Raw genomic sequence first — 16899 nt, 5'->3', positions numbered from 1 at the left:
CACATTAAATTCGTAAGTAGAGGTACCACTGTATGAGTTCCATCACAGAAGGAAAAAGGAGAGAGGAGGAGGCGGTCAAGCTGGTTCCAGGCCAGAGGCCAGGTAGAACAACTCTTTCTTACAGGCCCTGCAGAAAGAAATCAGATCTCGCAGGGCCCTCATCTCATGAGACAGAGTGTTCTACCAGGTTGGAGCCAGTTTTGAAAAGGCCCTGGCTCTGGTCGAGGCCAATCTGACTTCCTTAGGGCCCGGGACCTCTAGGCTGTTGCTATTTATGGACCTTAAGATGAGGCAAGTGCCCTACATGAACCTAGCACCTGTCTCAGAACCTTCTGCAACCTGCTGATCTTCAGCAAGGGACTCAATTGGGTCCTTGAGTCCCTGAACGCAGAACTTTTGGAACACCACCATGATAAAATGTATACAAGGTCTCATATATACTGGACTCAATCCACTGAGCTTCTAATAAGGTAGAGTTTCCTGCTATGAAATGTGCCTAGAAAAACTACTGTATTCCAAAATGATGAAGGTAACATGCAGGGATGGAGCAGAATTTCTTTTGGTCCACATTTTTAAGCAAACTGATGTAATTCCACACCTCTTATACCAATATATGGATCAGAACACTTCTGACTTTTGCAATGAATTTCAGGCTAAAAGAGTACCACAAGACATACATTATATGTGTTGTGAATTTCTGGTTTTACTGGACTGAGTGCTGCTTTAGTGCTCGATCTGGCTACAGATTTATTTATTACTTTGATTGTTATCACCTGGGTTTATTGGTTTTGTTTTAAATTAAGGTTTTTTAAAATATATATTGTTATAAATTTGCTTGTAATAAATATATCATTTTCTGTTGCCTTGTATAGTTCTCCCCCTCCAAGGGTAGGATATAAATCAATTCAATACTATTAAATAAAGTAGTTAACTTTAATCAGTTACATTATTTCAGGGGGAGAGCTCCTATCTCCTGCCTGCCCTGTTTCTTTAACTTCCCTTCCTTCTGTCATAGGGAGTTGAGATATCCCACACACTACTTCAAAATGCATTTATGCTCAAAACTCCGTCCTATTACCTACTTCCTGTGCCTCAGATCCAAAGCCAGCCTTCTCTTCTTCTAAATCAGGCATCCCCAAACTTCGGCCCTCCAGATGTTTTGGACTACAATTCCCATCTTCCCTGATCACTGGTCCTCTTAGCTTGGGATCATGAGAGTTGTAGGCCAAAACATCAGGAGGGCCGCAGTTTGGGGATGCCTGTTCTATATGTTTCTTAATAGCCTGCTGTCATGGCTCATCTTATGCTGGTTCTTAAGGGCTGTATAATCCACATCTATTTACTGCATCTTTATTTATCAGAGAGACAAGTACCCTGCCCTAAGGAAATTGCACTCTGCTTTTGTGAAGCTCTTTGTACATTCTGGGTTAAAATATACAAAGCCTTTGGAAGCGTACCAAATATCCAAGCCCTCACTTGAAGTCAAGTGTGTGGCCACATGAGCTATTTCTAATTCTTGATTCTATCTGCACAGTCAGCCTTTTCCCTCTTCATGATACACTACTGCTTTTCTCTTCGATATTTACAGAAACAAGTGCCTTAGAAATTCTCTTTATGGCTGTAAAGGCCTTTGAGCTGAAATTATGCCACTATCTAGAGTGCAGTTATAGTTTAGTAAAAGATTCCTTTGCAAACTAGACTCCCCATCTATGTATTTATAATTGAAGGACTGAAAGCCCCTGGCTGATTGCTTCATAGTGTATGTTTGTCACTCTTAATTGCACACAAATAGGTGATAGAAACTGCAAAGGAAAGAAGAATTCAGTCACCTTGGCTGTTGAGTCCCTGAAGACCTGCTTCCTGGCTTGCAGGCCTATTTGTGCCAGGCCTGGGAGGGGCACTGACTGACTCCAGCTACAATGGCTGAGGCAGGTGAACGGTCTTGGGCTGAGTGTGTGTGATTTGGGGGAGGGGGTTTGTTGTAGTATTTTTGCTTTTTATCATCTTTATTTTAGATCTTGTGATAAATGTGGAAATTTTCCATTTGGTTGTGTATTTTTAATGTTTCATTTCTTGTTTATGACTACTTTTGTTATGATGTAGTTATGCATTTGTTTCGTGTTGTAAGCCACCTTAAGCATGGTTTGAACTGTAGAAAGGTGGCATACAAATAAAATTATGTATATAAAACAGCAGGAATGGGTGGGTGGATAAAATATACTACTACTTTTTTATTTTTATTTTTTTTTAACCCTCTTTTTGCACCTTCTTAGGCCTACATGTTTTCATTACAAGTTCCCCAGAAATCCAGGTAACAATTGTGGAAACTTCAAACCACCACTTGCTGTTCTTCTTGTATCAAAACCGTGAATTCCTGTTCGGAGCACCAGGCTTGCTTCTGACATCACTTTCAAAGACTTGCTCTTGCATAAATGTAACATTAAAAGTGCATTACACTTGAATGATCATCTTGGTACCTAGGACAAGTTTCTGACAATCTACCTAACATCCATACTGCCTAGCAAAGGGGAGAATCTGCATGCAGTATTCCATCCATCTCTAAGAATTATACTGAATGCATCTCCCAGCATTCTGAATTTCAAAGCTCTTAATTTCAGTACTTGGTTTCAAAGAATGTATATGACAGACGAGTGACAGATTCAATTATCAATGCTGCGGGACCAACTATTTTATTTGTAACGTATGATCAATCAGAAGAAATCAACACTACGGAGTTGTCCCATGACATCCAAACCAGAAAAACATCGTTCAAGTGCTTCCTGGAAACTAGGATTGCAATGCAGATCAAACTGTGACTTGTAGGGCATGCTTGACCCACAGTTACCCAGTTTGGACATTATAGGAAACAAATTTAACAAACCACTCTTCTCTAGTCAGCCTTGTTTAAGAAGGAAGGGGTAGGGAAGAGGACTACTGATACCCTGGGCCCAACAGCCCCCAGAAACCTGGAACTAGCCCTGGGCATAAGCTTACCGGATCTAATATCAAAAATAGATAATATACGCCTCCCCCACATGCTGCTTACAACACACACATTACATTAAGTCAAAGTATTAAGGAATTAAATTGCTAGCCTTTTAGGACTTGACAAGAGATGTACATTTTAAAGTGACTGTTTGCACATTAAATAACACTTCCATTAAATTGCCAGGGCTACGAAAAACACCCCACAACAAATAGACATTTTCTCACTTTCCCTCAGAGACAAAGGCAGATTCTTGAAGCATTACAACACACCTCATTCTGTATATTTTTGCATTGGAGTTCCAAACAAAGTTAAACAAATCTTTAATCCTCAACAAGTAAATGCCCTGCATTCCAGATCCAGAAGTTACCATGACCCATTTCCTGAAATACAAATTCTCCTATTACACACCAGTACTAATCCACCCATTACGAACAGACTGTCATTTTCAAGGCAAACATTCATTTATGAGCCACTGTTACAAAAAGCTTCTCCCAAAACTCCATAGTATTTTTTACTGATAAATCAGGGTCTTGTGGAAGAACTCATTGACACAATAAAATGGCAGGCAGCAAATCTGTCTAATGATATCCCATCACCACCCTTTTGAACTGCAAGTGTCCATTTAATCACCAATAAGGAGAATGCAACAGCACTGATTGGGATCAAAGTACTCAAGTGTCTTTGAAAGTTGCATGGCAGGGATAGATTCTAAGCCCAGAATACTGGGGAAATGAGCAGCTGCATCTGTCAAAGCAGCTGCTAAAAGTCTAGGTCGTCCCTCTGCACCACAATCTGGCAATCCTATTAAGGGCTACCCTTTAAGTAGAGGTAGTTATAAACAACCTCATCCTATGCAGCTAAGCTGGTGCCAAATGTATTGCTCTGCTTTCTTTGGACCACATCAGCTAGGCCAAGAGGGGGGTCTTGTTGTCGAGGAAGCCCAGGACCTCTATACACACTACCCAGGCTTGCACCCCAAAGAGGTCACTTCAGTGGTGTTAATGCATCAAAAGCAGCACAGGAGGCAGCAGATACGTGTTACCAGTGTCTGCAGCCACAGCAGGTGCTGTGATTCTCCAGTGCTTTGACCTCAACCCCAAAGGCGCAACTCTATTATCTCTGAAGACAGTCGGGTGCCTACCTCATCCTATACCTCATGTTAGTTGCTGTAGCACAAGCTGTAGAGGTGAGTGAGGCAGAAGTAAGCAATCTGAACCCCTCTTAATATATATAAATATATTGCCAGCAGCAATATTTGCTTTTGCTGGTGTGCTTCTGCAACGATCCTGTTGAGTTTGGCCTGCTCCAACTGCTTTATGATGTTGCAAACAGAGCTGCTGAGTGGCTCCTAGGCGTTGCTTCTTTCCCTAACAGTAGCTGCAGTGTAAGAAGAACTTTTTTGTGAGTACAGCACAAGACTGCAACAAACCGAGACTTGATCAAACAGGCATAGGAAAATCGGGGAGTTGATTTGTACACTGTCACAGTAAGCAGCAAGACTAATTATAAAACTGCTATGAGTTAACAGCTCTTTCCATAATAGCCTCATAAAGCCACCTGCTATTCGTATAGCCACATTACAACCACATAACATTTTACTTTCAGGGTTTACTTTCTTCTATAAACCTGCTAGCGGGAAGTGTCCAGCACTGTCCGGGAATTCTACGGACAAGAAAATAGTTTTTTTTTTAATTTTGTTGAGTTGTAGGACACACACAACAACTCAAGACTCCAACCTGATGCAGAGGGGGGGGGGTTATGTTTAATTTGGGCTAATTTGGTCCAACATCTTGATTCAAAATGGTTTGTGACATCCAGTTGTAAACAAAGACTGACCCCTCCACATAGGGAACCTTGTGCCAAGTTTCTTACGGTACATTGAGAGGCATCCAAGTCGGTGCAGGTTGGAACTGTCACACCAAATTTGGCAAAGTCACCAAAAGCGGTGGTATCTTCAGAAGTGTCCAAATTGGCACAGCTTGGACCTGTTAGGTCAAAAAATGGGCAAAGTCACATCAAATTGACATTTCGGTATTGACAAAGACGACCGCCCCTGCACCGAGAACCCGAATGCAAAATTTGGCAACAATATCTTGAGAGGTGACCAAACCCATAGAGAACAGGTAGATAGACAAACTACAGTACTTTCCAAAATACATAGTAGATACACTGTTCCTATATATTATAACTACTAAACCATTTAGTTCCAGGGAGACTTTAAAGTGCTATACTTCAAATTCTTCAGGTCAGAGTTTACAAATGCTTTCAAAACCATGAATTCAAAACAGCTCCTTGACATTCCTATGTTTTTATTGTGAAAGATCACTGCAAGGGAGCAATATACCCTTGAAAAGAGAAGGGCACACCTTTATGGGAACTGCTCCCAGTTGGGCATTTGAAGACCAAACCAGGAATTTGTGAATTGAGCACCATTTGATTGTTATACAAAGTCACATAGAAATGCTCTAATCAATGGTAATGGAATAAAACCTCCTATTGCTGCAGTGCTTAAAATAATTCAATAATGAAGCTGTAAAGCAAGACAGTCCATTCATTTACTCTGAAGAGAGCGTTTCCTTCTTTCTAATAAACCTATCATTGCAAATTTATTACATACATGTACAGTCATACTTCGGGTTAAGTACGCTTCAGGTTGAGTACTTTCAAGTTAAGTACTCCGTGGACCCTTCTGGAACGGATTGATCCACTTTCCATTACTTTCCATGGGAAAGTTCGCTTCAGGTTAAGTACGCTTCAGGTTAAGTACGGACTTCCGGAACTAATTAAGTACTTAACCTGAGGTAAAGGTAAAAGGGCCCCTGACCGTCAGGTCCAGTCGTGTCCGACTCTGGGGTTGCGGTGCTCATCTCGCTCTATAGGCCGAGGGAGCCAGCGTTTGTCCGCAGACAGCTTCCGGGTCATGTGGCCAGCATGACAAAGCTGCTTCTGGCAAACCAGAGCAGCACACGGAAACGCCGTTTACCTTCCCGACAGAGGGGTCCCTATTTATCTACTTGTACTTTGATGTGCTTTCGAACTGCTAGGTGGGCAGGAGCTGGGACCGAGCAACGGGAGCTCACCCCGTTGCAGGGATTCGAACCGTCGACCTTCTGATCAGCAAGCCCTAGACTCTGTGGTTTAACCCACAGCGCCCCACTGTATAAATAAATGTATGAGTGTATTATGAACATTCTAAGCTACTGAATCAGTACATGTTCCATTTACTGCCCAATTCACACAACCAACCTAACAGTCAAACAGACAGTCAAAATAATTTTCACATAAATTACCACAATGGGTGAATATAAATTACCATTCCACCTGCCAGACATCTGCACCCAAATCTCTGATGAAATCCTTATCATCACCTGGCAGGAGGATACAGAACATCAACCCTAGGATGAGCGATAAAATGCTACTACTAAATTATAGCTACTACAGTACTAATATCTAAGGACCAACTTGAAGGCTTAAGGCTTGTGATTATGCCCTGCCACATGCTAAGTTGCAGGTCAAAGTCCAAGGGCCTGGAAGCATCAAGTAACTCAGTCACAACGTGCTAGCCAGCCAGTTTCTATGCTCCTTGCATCTGCCAATAGGCGGGGAAGGGGGAAGAAATTCACACACATCTCGTGCTTCCTATGTTCAGTAGCACACATGAATGTTCCAAGTATGAGCCTTGCCACATACATGATAGATGACCTCTGAACATTTAATTCATCCCCGAAGTTATCCCACATTAAAATATAACCAAATTGTTTCCTCAACATGGGATTATTTCATCCTCAACCATAATCCTTCTGTGATAACAAACAAATCCTAAAATAGGCATAACACCAGACAGCAAGTTTCCCGAATACTCAGTTGTGGCTAGGGCCCAAATTCCGACTTTAGGCACTCCCAACATAAAATGTTTGCCTTCTCTTTTAAGCAGCAGACTCTGTGTGTCGTATTACAAGTTCCTTTTGAAATTGTGCTCATTCCCAAAATTTCCTTTCAAATAAGGTTTGCCCTTCAAAAGCAGGAACAGGCAGAAACATTGGGAACTGACTCATAGAGTGTCATATTGTTGGTCTATCTAGCTCAGTACTGCTTCTCTATGCTGACTGGCAAGGGCTCTCTAGGGATTCAGGGACATGCCAATTCCCAGCGTTCTTGGAGGTGCCAGGGACTGAGCCTGGCACATTCGGCATGCAAAGCAGGTGCTCTGCCAGAGTTATGGCTCCTCTTTGGATCCAGCCCAGTGCCTCCTTAATACTACAGTAATCAACCACCAGCTCTCAGAAGCAGCAATGCTGTTTCAAGCCTGGTGACAAAACGTCATAGAGCTTCTATGCCAACACAAATATTCCCACAAAACAATCACTTCAACAGGAGAACCTTACTGTCTGAATCTGAATCATTGCCAACGGAGTTGTTTTTGCCAACAAGCTTTCGACCCCAACCAAGCAGCACTCCGCCACAGGACAAACCTACATATAGTTGGAAGATTCACAAACAAGACTCTTGTGCCACATCCTATGCTAGAATCAAGAATTTGTGCGTACCCTGCCTCCTACACGCACACGCACACACCTGCGTAGGGGGGCACCCCTTTCTTTCCTCCAACTATTCATCTGTGGGGAAAAGAAAGAGGAGTTAGGTAGCCAACGTGATGCTCTCCAAGAAGATCTGGAGGATGCTGCATTGGAGAAAGAGATGGGGTGCCAAAGAAGCCTACATCACATTACTAGCACCAACCCCATTCAGCAGCAGCAGCAGTGTAATATCCTTTCCCCTCTCTGACCTTGCAAAAGATGAAAATAAGGTAGCTCCTGCTGCATGACAGCCACTTTAAAAAAGCTATTTCCTTACATTGAAAAATGTAAATAACAGCAACAGACAGCTTTTTATTTTTAATGACACATCTTAATTAAATTATTATACATCTTAAACATAGTATTTGTGTGCATCCAGGAAACACTCCTAGATTGGAAAAAAAGGCGAAGGCAAGGAAAATGAAAACCAATGAATTTTCAGTGCACTCATAACCTTCCCCATGTTGTTGGCTGAGGGGTGGGGGCACACAGGTGTCTCCCCAAGCAGTAAGGAAAAGCAGTGCTGTGGGGAGTGTGTGTCTTCCACCACTGTGGAGGTTCAAGTTTCACCCTAGTGGGTAGGAAGCTGTTTCTGACCGGGGAGAGCCCCCAAATGGAACATTTCAGGGCATGGCACTAGAGGATTTTAATCCACTGGAGATGGTGGAGGAAAAAGCCACAGGGAAGCTTCCTCACCTTCTGGCTTGCCTGGCACCAGTGACAGAGCATTGGATATAGCAGTGGGTTGTCCCCCAACCCCCAATGCTCTTGGTCAAGAGCTTGGACTTTTTTATATAAAAAACCACACACATTAAGGCAATGGGCTGAAAATGCCAATGATGTCCATTTTAGGGCATTGGCATGCAAATAGCTCCACACTCCTTCCCAGATTTCAACTGTCATCGTTTTTGTGATTTACATCAAGCAACACTTTTCCCAGGGTCTGATGAGCACAGACATAGGGATGGGGGCACTTAATCCAACTTTCAAGTAGATAAACGCTACAGCGGGAAGGTAAACGGCGTTTCCATGTGCTGCTCTGGTTTGCCAGAAGCGGCTTTGTCATGCTGGCCACATGACCTGGAAGCTATACGCCGGCTCCCTCGGCCAATAATGCGAGATGAGCGCGCAACCCCAGAGTCGGTCACGACTGGACCTAATGGTCAGGGGTCCCTTTCCCTTTACCTTTTAACCCAACTTTCAGCTCATCCTGCAGTGCCAATTCAGCTTACCAGAAGGGGGAGTTTGTCTTCCATGTGATTACGGTAAGCCTGACCTCTTACCTATGAGAACAGGCCAAGATTGTTTTGGCACCCAAACCTCCAAGTTGTTGGGCTTTACATGACCATCTCTCCCACTTCAGGCATTCAATGGGAGAGAAGGAATGGATGACATTCACCATAAGCACACCTCAGTGGGCATGAATGATCCTCACATTATTATAGCCCATCTAACGCTCTAAATTGCAAGAAACACAATGTGGTCAGTGACAAAACACTGCTGTTGGAAGGCTGGCAACTACATACTGTAGTACCTGAGCATTTACTCCACACTCCTGCTGCTGCTCCTCCTCCTGCTGCTGCTGCTGCTGTTACCACCACAAAGTCACTTGCCTGGGAAGGCCCATATTTTGAATCCTTTTTATTACTTCAAGGACTACATAGCATTGAGCTCCTCTTGCAAAACACTTTAGGGAGTAGCCCCAGCTCTTTTGCCTGCCTGCAGTTACCAGGTAGAGGACTTCTAGCATTCGGCCACATAGAATTTCATTTTTATCCTGCTAGTGTACATTTACAGGAAATTTAAGGCATGTGTGCCAAAACAGACAGAAGAAGAGGAAACAGCACGTTATACCCATTGCTCAGTATAACAAAGCACAAGTTCATTGGTGGCTGTGTCTCCTCTAAATGGACAGAGGTTATTGGCACTTACTTCAACATGGCTGTGGGACAGGAAGGATAGCTGCCTACCTAAGTCATGCTTTCTTTCTTTTTCTTGGAAAGGAAACTGGTGGTAGAGAGGGGTAGTGGTGGAAGAGAGACAACATTCTTTTGTTGTGCTGATTAAGAAAAAAACACACAATAGAGCTACTTTGACATAAAGGAAGGACTGCTTGCGAACACTGTGGAAACAGGTGGTCACAAGAAATCACACCGTTCAGAGAGAACAGGCGCACATGACTAAATGTCAGCTTCAGCTGCCAAAATATATAGTTTAACACACAGCTTCTCATAGCACAGAACTGCAAAGTTTTCAACACAGGATGCATTACAAGGTGGAAAAATTCCCAGTAGCCCTTTCCTCTTCCATTCCTTTGGGGCGAAGAAGGGCCAGACCTTTCATTTCCCCTTCCTACGGTGCAAACACAAGCTCCTATATGAAGTCAATAGTCCTAATTACAGAGTGGCAGGCATGGAGCCTTCTGGTGAAATATCATGCCACCATGCTTCATGGATGCTACAATGGAGAGAATAAAGACAAAAGAATTAAATCTGTTTGTTTTATTATACTATCAATCTGTATCCAATGTAGCATTGTCCCATCTTCCCAATGGGAGTCCCTCTTCCAATCTGTTCTGGAGGATTGGTGGTGGTGGGGGAAACAGATTTAGGGAGCACATAGAGGGAACGGGGTGGCGAGTCCCATTGCACAAACAGAAATCCTTGTTCTGACAGTAGGACAGATACTTAGTGCTACACTGAATGCAAGCCTTTGTTTGCAGTAATGAATTTTAATTGTTTTTAAACTGTGTTGATGGCTAGTTTAGTATTGCAAGCTGCTTTGTGGAGGCTTTTTGCTGCTTTGAAAAGCAAAGTACACATTCCTCAATAAATATATTAAATATATTCCGCTATGAATCTCCTTTTCCATCCACTGTCATGCCAGGTCTGCATATATCCTGCCACAGACCATATGGAGAAGTACTAAATTTGTCACCTTTCAAAAATGATTATCTTTAGTCAAGAAGGGAACAAACAAAACTTAGTGCATTTTTATCTCTAAACTGTGTTGGCAGAGGATGAAGAGAGTTATAGTCCAAAACATCTGGAGCACACCAGGTTGACACAGGCTGACTTAAGATTTTCCACTACTTGGTTACTGCTCACAGGCTGTTTGTCATTTCGCTGATTACAATTTGTGATTTATGTTATTGGAATCGTTTTTATTTATTATGGCTTGAATCTTAACTAGGACTCTGCAAACATAAGGGCTCCTTCCTCCCATTCATGGATGGAGCTGAAGTCACATCTATACCTCACATTTAAAGCAATCTTATACCAAGAGTTGTTTTGAGACCCCCTCACAAAGCTTTAATTCCCAGTACCCTTAATGCAGTGGAGTCAACTGCATATTGATGCTAACACATTGTAAACGCATAAAATGTGGACCACATGTTCTTGTATTTAAAAACTTACATTACAGCAACTGGGAACTCTGATTAGAACAGTGTAATGCAAGACATTAGTGAAGCATCATTATGCTGGTGCATTCAGTACCCAATACATTTTGAAAGGTGAGCAGGCACCAAATTTTAAGGTGGCTTTCTCCTTCTTCAGCTTGCATGTAAGATCAAGACAGCAAAGAAAGGCCATGCTACAGCCCCCCCTCTGTATTCACAGTTCAAATTTTCGGCACCACTCACCCACACCCGCCACAGTCACTTACAACGGGAGATATTACCTAGCAGCCTCCACTTGCAGATATGCACACATATCAACTGCCAAGATAGGGATGTTTCTGATCCTGGTGGCCCAATTGATGGAGTTGTCACTAAAATTCTTAGTCTATCACAGCTGACAGAAAGCTACTTTAAAATCAAGTGGAAATGCTATTCAGAGGATGACAAGGGTGCATTTGACAATGGGAGGGCTGGAGGGATCTGAAGAGACCTTGACAGGCTGCTGCCTCTAACTGAAGAGAGTGGGTTGGGAAAGAGAGACAGTGAGAGCCTAATATTAGGTATAGATTTGTTAAGCTGAGCATCAGACAGCTGCAAAAAGAGATTCCGTTGAGTGTGTGCAATACTCCACTCCTAAGAAACAATTGTCAAGAGCTGATGAGTCAAGTTTGCTTGCTTTGAGCCTCACATGAACCCAATGAGCTTACAGCAGCCTTCCTCAACCTGGTGCCCTCCAGATGTTTTGACTACAACTCCCATTATCCCCAATTATTGGCTATGCTGGCTCTTGCTTATAGGAGTTGTAATCCAAACCATCTTGAAGGCTGGTTCACAGTTTAGGCTTTCATGTGATCTGCTTTAGTCTGACCTATTACTTTCAACAAACTGCATTACAAGCATTGCATGTTTAAAACTAATACAGATCTGTCTTGATCAAGTAAGGGTTATCCATATACAGAAAACAGGCTACTCAAGTAGCTCAAATTCCCCAAGCGCTGAAGCCAAGCCTATGCCCATATAGAGGCAAAAGCAAGGCTTTTAACTACTGCATATCATTAACTATCTGCCTAGAGCATTTGCTTGTGTGTGTTTTATATATTTCTACTTCACATCAGCAGCTAGCTTTTGTCCTCGTCTCCAATTAAGAGTTCTCCAGGACTCGAAAGCTTGCACACAATTTTGTTCCATTTTGGGTGGCATAGGAAAGGTATTGTCCTATATACAAATCTGGGTTTTTCTTATGGGCCAACACAGCTTTCTTCGCTTTTTGTAATCTTTGCTTTGGAAAACTTTGGGGCTAGGATGTCTCGAATGTGGCCCAGCTTTCTAGAGCAGACCTTAAGTACCTAAGTAACTATACTTAATGACACACAGTCCTTGGCATGGGAGGGGGAGAGCATTGCTGGATGACTAAGAGGAAATGGAGAGCTCCTTCCTGGTTGCTGATTTAAACTCCCGGAGCTACTGATAGAAGAATCACTATGCTAAAAGGTGAATCTTGTCAGGGGAAACTGAGGTTAATTTCAGAGCAGCAAACAGGACAAAAGGAAAGGTCTGCCATGCACTTGACAATCATTGAATCTTCAGCAAGACATGCCTAACATGCCATAACAACAACAACAACAACAACAACAACAACAACAACAACAATTTATTATTTATACCCCGCCATCTGGCTGGGTTTCCCCAGCCACTCTGGGCGGCTTCCAACAAAATATTAAAATAAAATAGTCTGTTAAACATTAAACACTTCCCTAAACAGGGAAAGCATGGGTTCCCATTTTCCCCACCCCAATCAATATATATATATTGGTGTGTAGGGACTCTGTTAAAGCCTTAAGAAAGTGAGGACAACCTATTGCCTTCTGTGTTCTTAACTGACCTGTTAAACCACAAAATGAAGCACTGGTTTCAATTTAAGAAGCATGCTGTTGCTCTGGTCATCCCACAGTGCTTGTCTCCAACCCTTCATCTTGGGCTTAAAGAAAGGGACAAAATCAATTGACGGAACTTTTGCATGTTTAAAAGTGCAATGAAGGTCTTCAGGGAAGACACAGCAAGTTGACAATCAGATTGTCAGATGACGCTTAGCAAACAGCCTGCAGGAGAAGGCAGGCAACTGAAGTGGAGCTGTGTCTTTGCTACAAGAAGAAATCCTGAAATCATGAGCCCAAAGCGGTTTCAAAAGCTCCAGATTATAATCCTGGACTGTGCTTTCAAGCATGTTCCAGATGGCTGACCCCACTACTTGGAGGGTAAGAACACCCAGGCTGATGAATTACCACCTGGATTGCTGCAGCTACTCAGTTGCAAGGCATATAGCAGACTCTGGGACACACAGGGGTGGGGCAGAATGGTTTTGCACTATTCCAGTGTGGTTTCAAACAATTTTACTTACTGTGCTGAAGTAAATATATTATTCAGGCTCATTCCAGCTCTTGCATATAGCACTAAGCCTGGAAGCTATGGCCCTCCAGAGGCTATTGGACTCTAACTTCCATCATTCCTGATCACTGGCTATGCAGGCTGGGGCTGACTGGAGTTTGAGTCCAGCAACATCTAGAGCACCACACCCCATCCCTGAGCTATATCATTTTGTTAAGGCAAATCTGGTTCCCGCTCCTCCCCACACACAAAAAAAGCTGCCCACTACTCTCAGCAAAAGAAAATCTTGTTTCCCCAGAGCGGAAAGTCCTATAACCAGATCCTGCTCCACAGACCCCAATATTCATGACACATAACAAAGCAGAGCAACTTCTTGAATAAAGAACCTCTTTCACAAACTTATTCTATACATCCTTGACATTGGGGAAGGGGCTGTAGCTCAGTGCTAGAGCATCTGCTTTGCATGCAGAAGGTCCCAGGTTCAATTCCTGGCATCTCCAGGTAGGGCTGGGAGAAAACCCAGCCTGATCCAGCATCCTCTGCTCCTGTTTCAGGAAAACACAAGTCATGGAAAAGCAACTGAATGCCCAAGACCACGTGGTCCAAAAAATTCCTCCACATTCCAGAGTCACTTTTATATTTGGATCAAGAGGGGGCCCCAACAAAGCTTTGAAAAAGGCCGTTATCCTTATCCTGTCCTAAGTACACATTAAGAGCCCTATTGAATCAAACCAGAAGTGTATCTAGTCAAGTACTTGTGTTCTCACTGTAGCTAGCCAGCCAAGGCTGGCTCAAGACATTGGGCTGCCCGAGTCCAAGGACAAGATGCCCTTCCCCATTCCACATACAGAAGGTGGCCTGACTAGTAGTTGAGTCCTATTTCAATACTGGCGATGGGAGAGTGCTCTCCACAACAACAACTTGGAGCAGCAAGCATGCTTAAGGGAGTGTTGGGCAGGCCACATGGAATATACAGCTCTGTCCTCCAGAATATTGCTCCCACTTCCTGCTCCCCAACATCTGCTACCTAAGGCAGCTGCCTCAAAACGGTAGGGGTAGTCCCGCAACCAGATGCTTAGGGGAAACCCGCAAGGAGAACATGAGCACACTTCTGCTTTTGATGCCTTTAACTGGCCTCTGACACTGGAGATAAGATAGCCATCATAATTATTAGCCACTGACAGACGTACTCATGTAGGATGAGGATAATTCCCCTTTTTAAATCTGTTAAATTGGCAGCCAACATGGTGCCATTTGCTCTGCTACCCTAGAAATGCCACAGGAAAAGTGATGCTAGATTCTGGGACCACCATTTTTATTCGGTTTTGTCTAACAGCACTCCTAGGCACACCCAACCGGGTTGTAGATTCACCTACTGATACAGAAACCTGGCAATCGCCTGGAGTTCACCACCACCCCTTCTAATATATATGCACCTCACATATAACCTTGGATTCCTGTGCTTTTTACGGCACTGACATTCAGAGCTCCACTGCCTGATGATTTCCAAGGAACTTTCTTCAAAAGGAGGAACATGACTAAACTCCCAGCTAGCTGAAGTAAAAAAAGAACCTACAAAAACACACACAAAAAGAACTATTTGCTGGCACAATCTGTAAAGCATTCTATTTTGAACATCCTTTAAACAAAGGAAATAAATGCTAAGAAACAGGGGGCTGAACCTCCTGGCTTTCATTTCACCTTTCTTGGCAGCTTTATCCACCCATCAACTTACACATATCACACTGACTTACTTCTTGTTTTACATTATTTTTAATAAGTCATACTTTGTCTAGGTAGCCACCAAGGTGGTGTTGACACCTGCTTTCAAAACCTCCCACCCATCTGTACAGGCTGAGCCATTTACTATGGCTAGTGGCTGATGTAAATAAAGATTCTTCTGATCTGCTGAACCATTCTTCCTTGTTCCCTGCTCTTTCATTTAAATATCTCTCTAAAGTTCAACACTATCCAATATAAGAAAGAGGAAACAGTCTAGGGAGAGATAAACAGAAGGCAGAAGGTACGAAATTTCAGTAACTGGCCTTTGCATTCAGAAAGGTCATTATACATGCTTCCAGAGAGATTTTATTCAGTAATCCTAAAATGTAACATCAAAAAGGCTTCAACCATATCTCTCTTAAATATCAATATTTAAAGTTTTAAGAATGGCAGAGACAAGAGAGAAGGAAAGCTCAGTGTTATCATCTTCAAGTACTGTAGATGGCTCTGAACCACAATGGTAGACAGACACCCCAGAATTTTGTAAGAAAAGCTAAGAATGTCAGGTTATCATGCAACACCAGAAGCTTCTAAGTAAGATAGTATGATATGATAAATTCATAAACCTGGTGCTATTACAACTTACATAGTTCAGTGAAACACCTGCCACAGCAATGACAGAGATGTGAAAATGTGACAGAGGGCTGTTCTATGATTTATGGGCATTTATGGTCCAGCCTAGGAGCAGAAATTTTCCTATGCATTTGGGGCTCAGATACTACAAATCAAGTGTCATTACAGCTCACCTTGTGAGTACTCACAGCTCACCCTTGTACTCTGTCTCAACTGAGTTCCTTACAAATTTAGTAGCTTCTTGGCTGAACATCAACTCCCGAAGTCACTCTCAGTGATCACATGCCAGTGGTGGGTGAGGCCAGAGGCAAGCAAGGATAGAACAAGTTTACATCCATACCTCTATCCTCCATCCAGACAAACCTGAGTTCAAAGATACATTCAAGTGAAGCAAAACATTCAAGGAGAGTGTGTAACAAGGCTGGAGAGCACCCCAAGGGACAGCGAAAGCTGGGTCTGAGACTGGCCACCAGGTCTGAGGTTCCTCACCCATGACTTAAGACTGCCCACATCAGGAATAGGGAACCTACGGCCCTCCAGATATCGTAGGACTACAATTCCCATCTTTCCTGGCCATGAACCATGCTGGCTAGACCTGATGGTACTTGGATTCCACCAACATCTGCAGAGCCACAAGTTCCCCATCCCTGATTTACACACACTGAAGAGGCTAAAGTCATATTCATGCAGTACTGTGCCTAAGTGCTCATGCTGCTCCAGTAATATTCTGATCACATGGGGCTGCCAAGATTGCATAGGCTACTGCCCCTTCCCTTCTGAGCTGCTGACACAGCCAAACATAGTACCTCTGCCATACAAACACTACAGTAGCAGGATGGTAGCCAGTCACAGCAAGCAGCAAATACACCTCTTTGGTAATACTGGAATCCAACCTAAATACCGCAGACCTGTCAGGGGAATTATCAAGCCATTGCTAATAGACTGGGGTTGGGTGGGGAATAACTTCAATTGAAAATAAGCAGGACTGAAAATAAGCAGCTTTCATTTTCCCATTAGAAAACCTTGAGAAAAAGTCACATTTCTATTTTTATTGGTTGGGTCATTCGTGCCAAGCTCTTTAAGTCTATATTTAAAGAAAATATTTCAGAGTGAGTAATAAAGTAAAAGACTAAAATATGGCCAGGACTTTTTCCCTATTTGAAGTTTTTGTCTTTTATCAACTTAAGACACCA

General features: G+C 42.9%; 1 protein-coding gene and 1 non-coding gene across 14 annotated transcripts in view; one reads left to right on the top strand and one right to left on the bottom strand.

Moving 5' to 3' along the window:
• RAP1A (RAP1A, member of RAS oncogene family) overlaps positions 1-16899 on the bottom strand; it is a 94221-nt gene that overhangs the window by 60173 nt on the left and 17149 nt on the right. For 4 of the 13 annotated variants that reach the window (XM_088674380.1, XM_088674376.1, XM_088674378.1 and 1 more), the window contains one exon: positions 4862-4974. The exons of the other annotated variants lie outside the window; for them this stretch is intronic. The gene's annotated coding sequence lies outside the window, so the exon portion shown is untranslated. The remainder of the gene's footprint in view (positions 1-4861; positions 4975-16899) is intronic. 13 annotated transcript variants of the gene reach the window in all.
• Positions 13780-13851, top strand: TRNAA-UGC (transfer RNA alanine (anticodon UGC)). Its single transcript has one exon. It is a non-coding gene; the product is annotated as a tRNA-Ala (tRNA).

Source organism: Zootoca vivipara, chromosome 7 (genome assembly GCF_965207765.1).
Source record: "Zootoca vivipara chromosome 7, rZooViv2.hap1.1, whole genome shotgun sequence".
Classification (NCBI taxonomy): Eukaryota; Metazoa; Chordata; class Lepidosauria; order Squamata; family Lacertidae; genus Zootoca; species Zootoca vivipara.
Note: the sequence above shows the minus strand (reverse complement) of the source record. Positions and strands in the feature narration are given on the sequence as shown.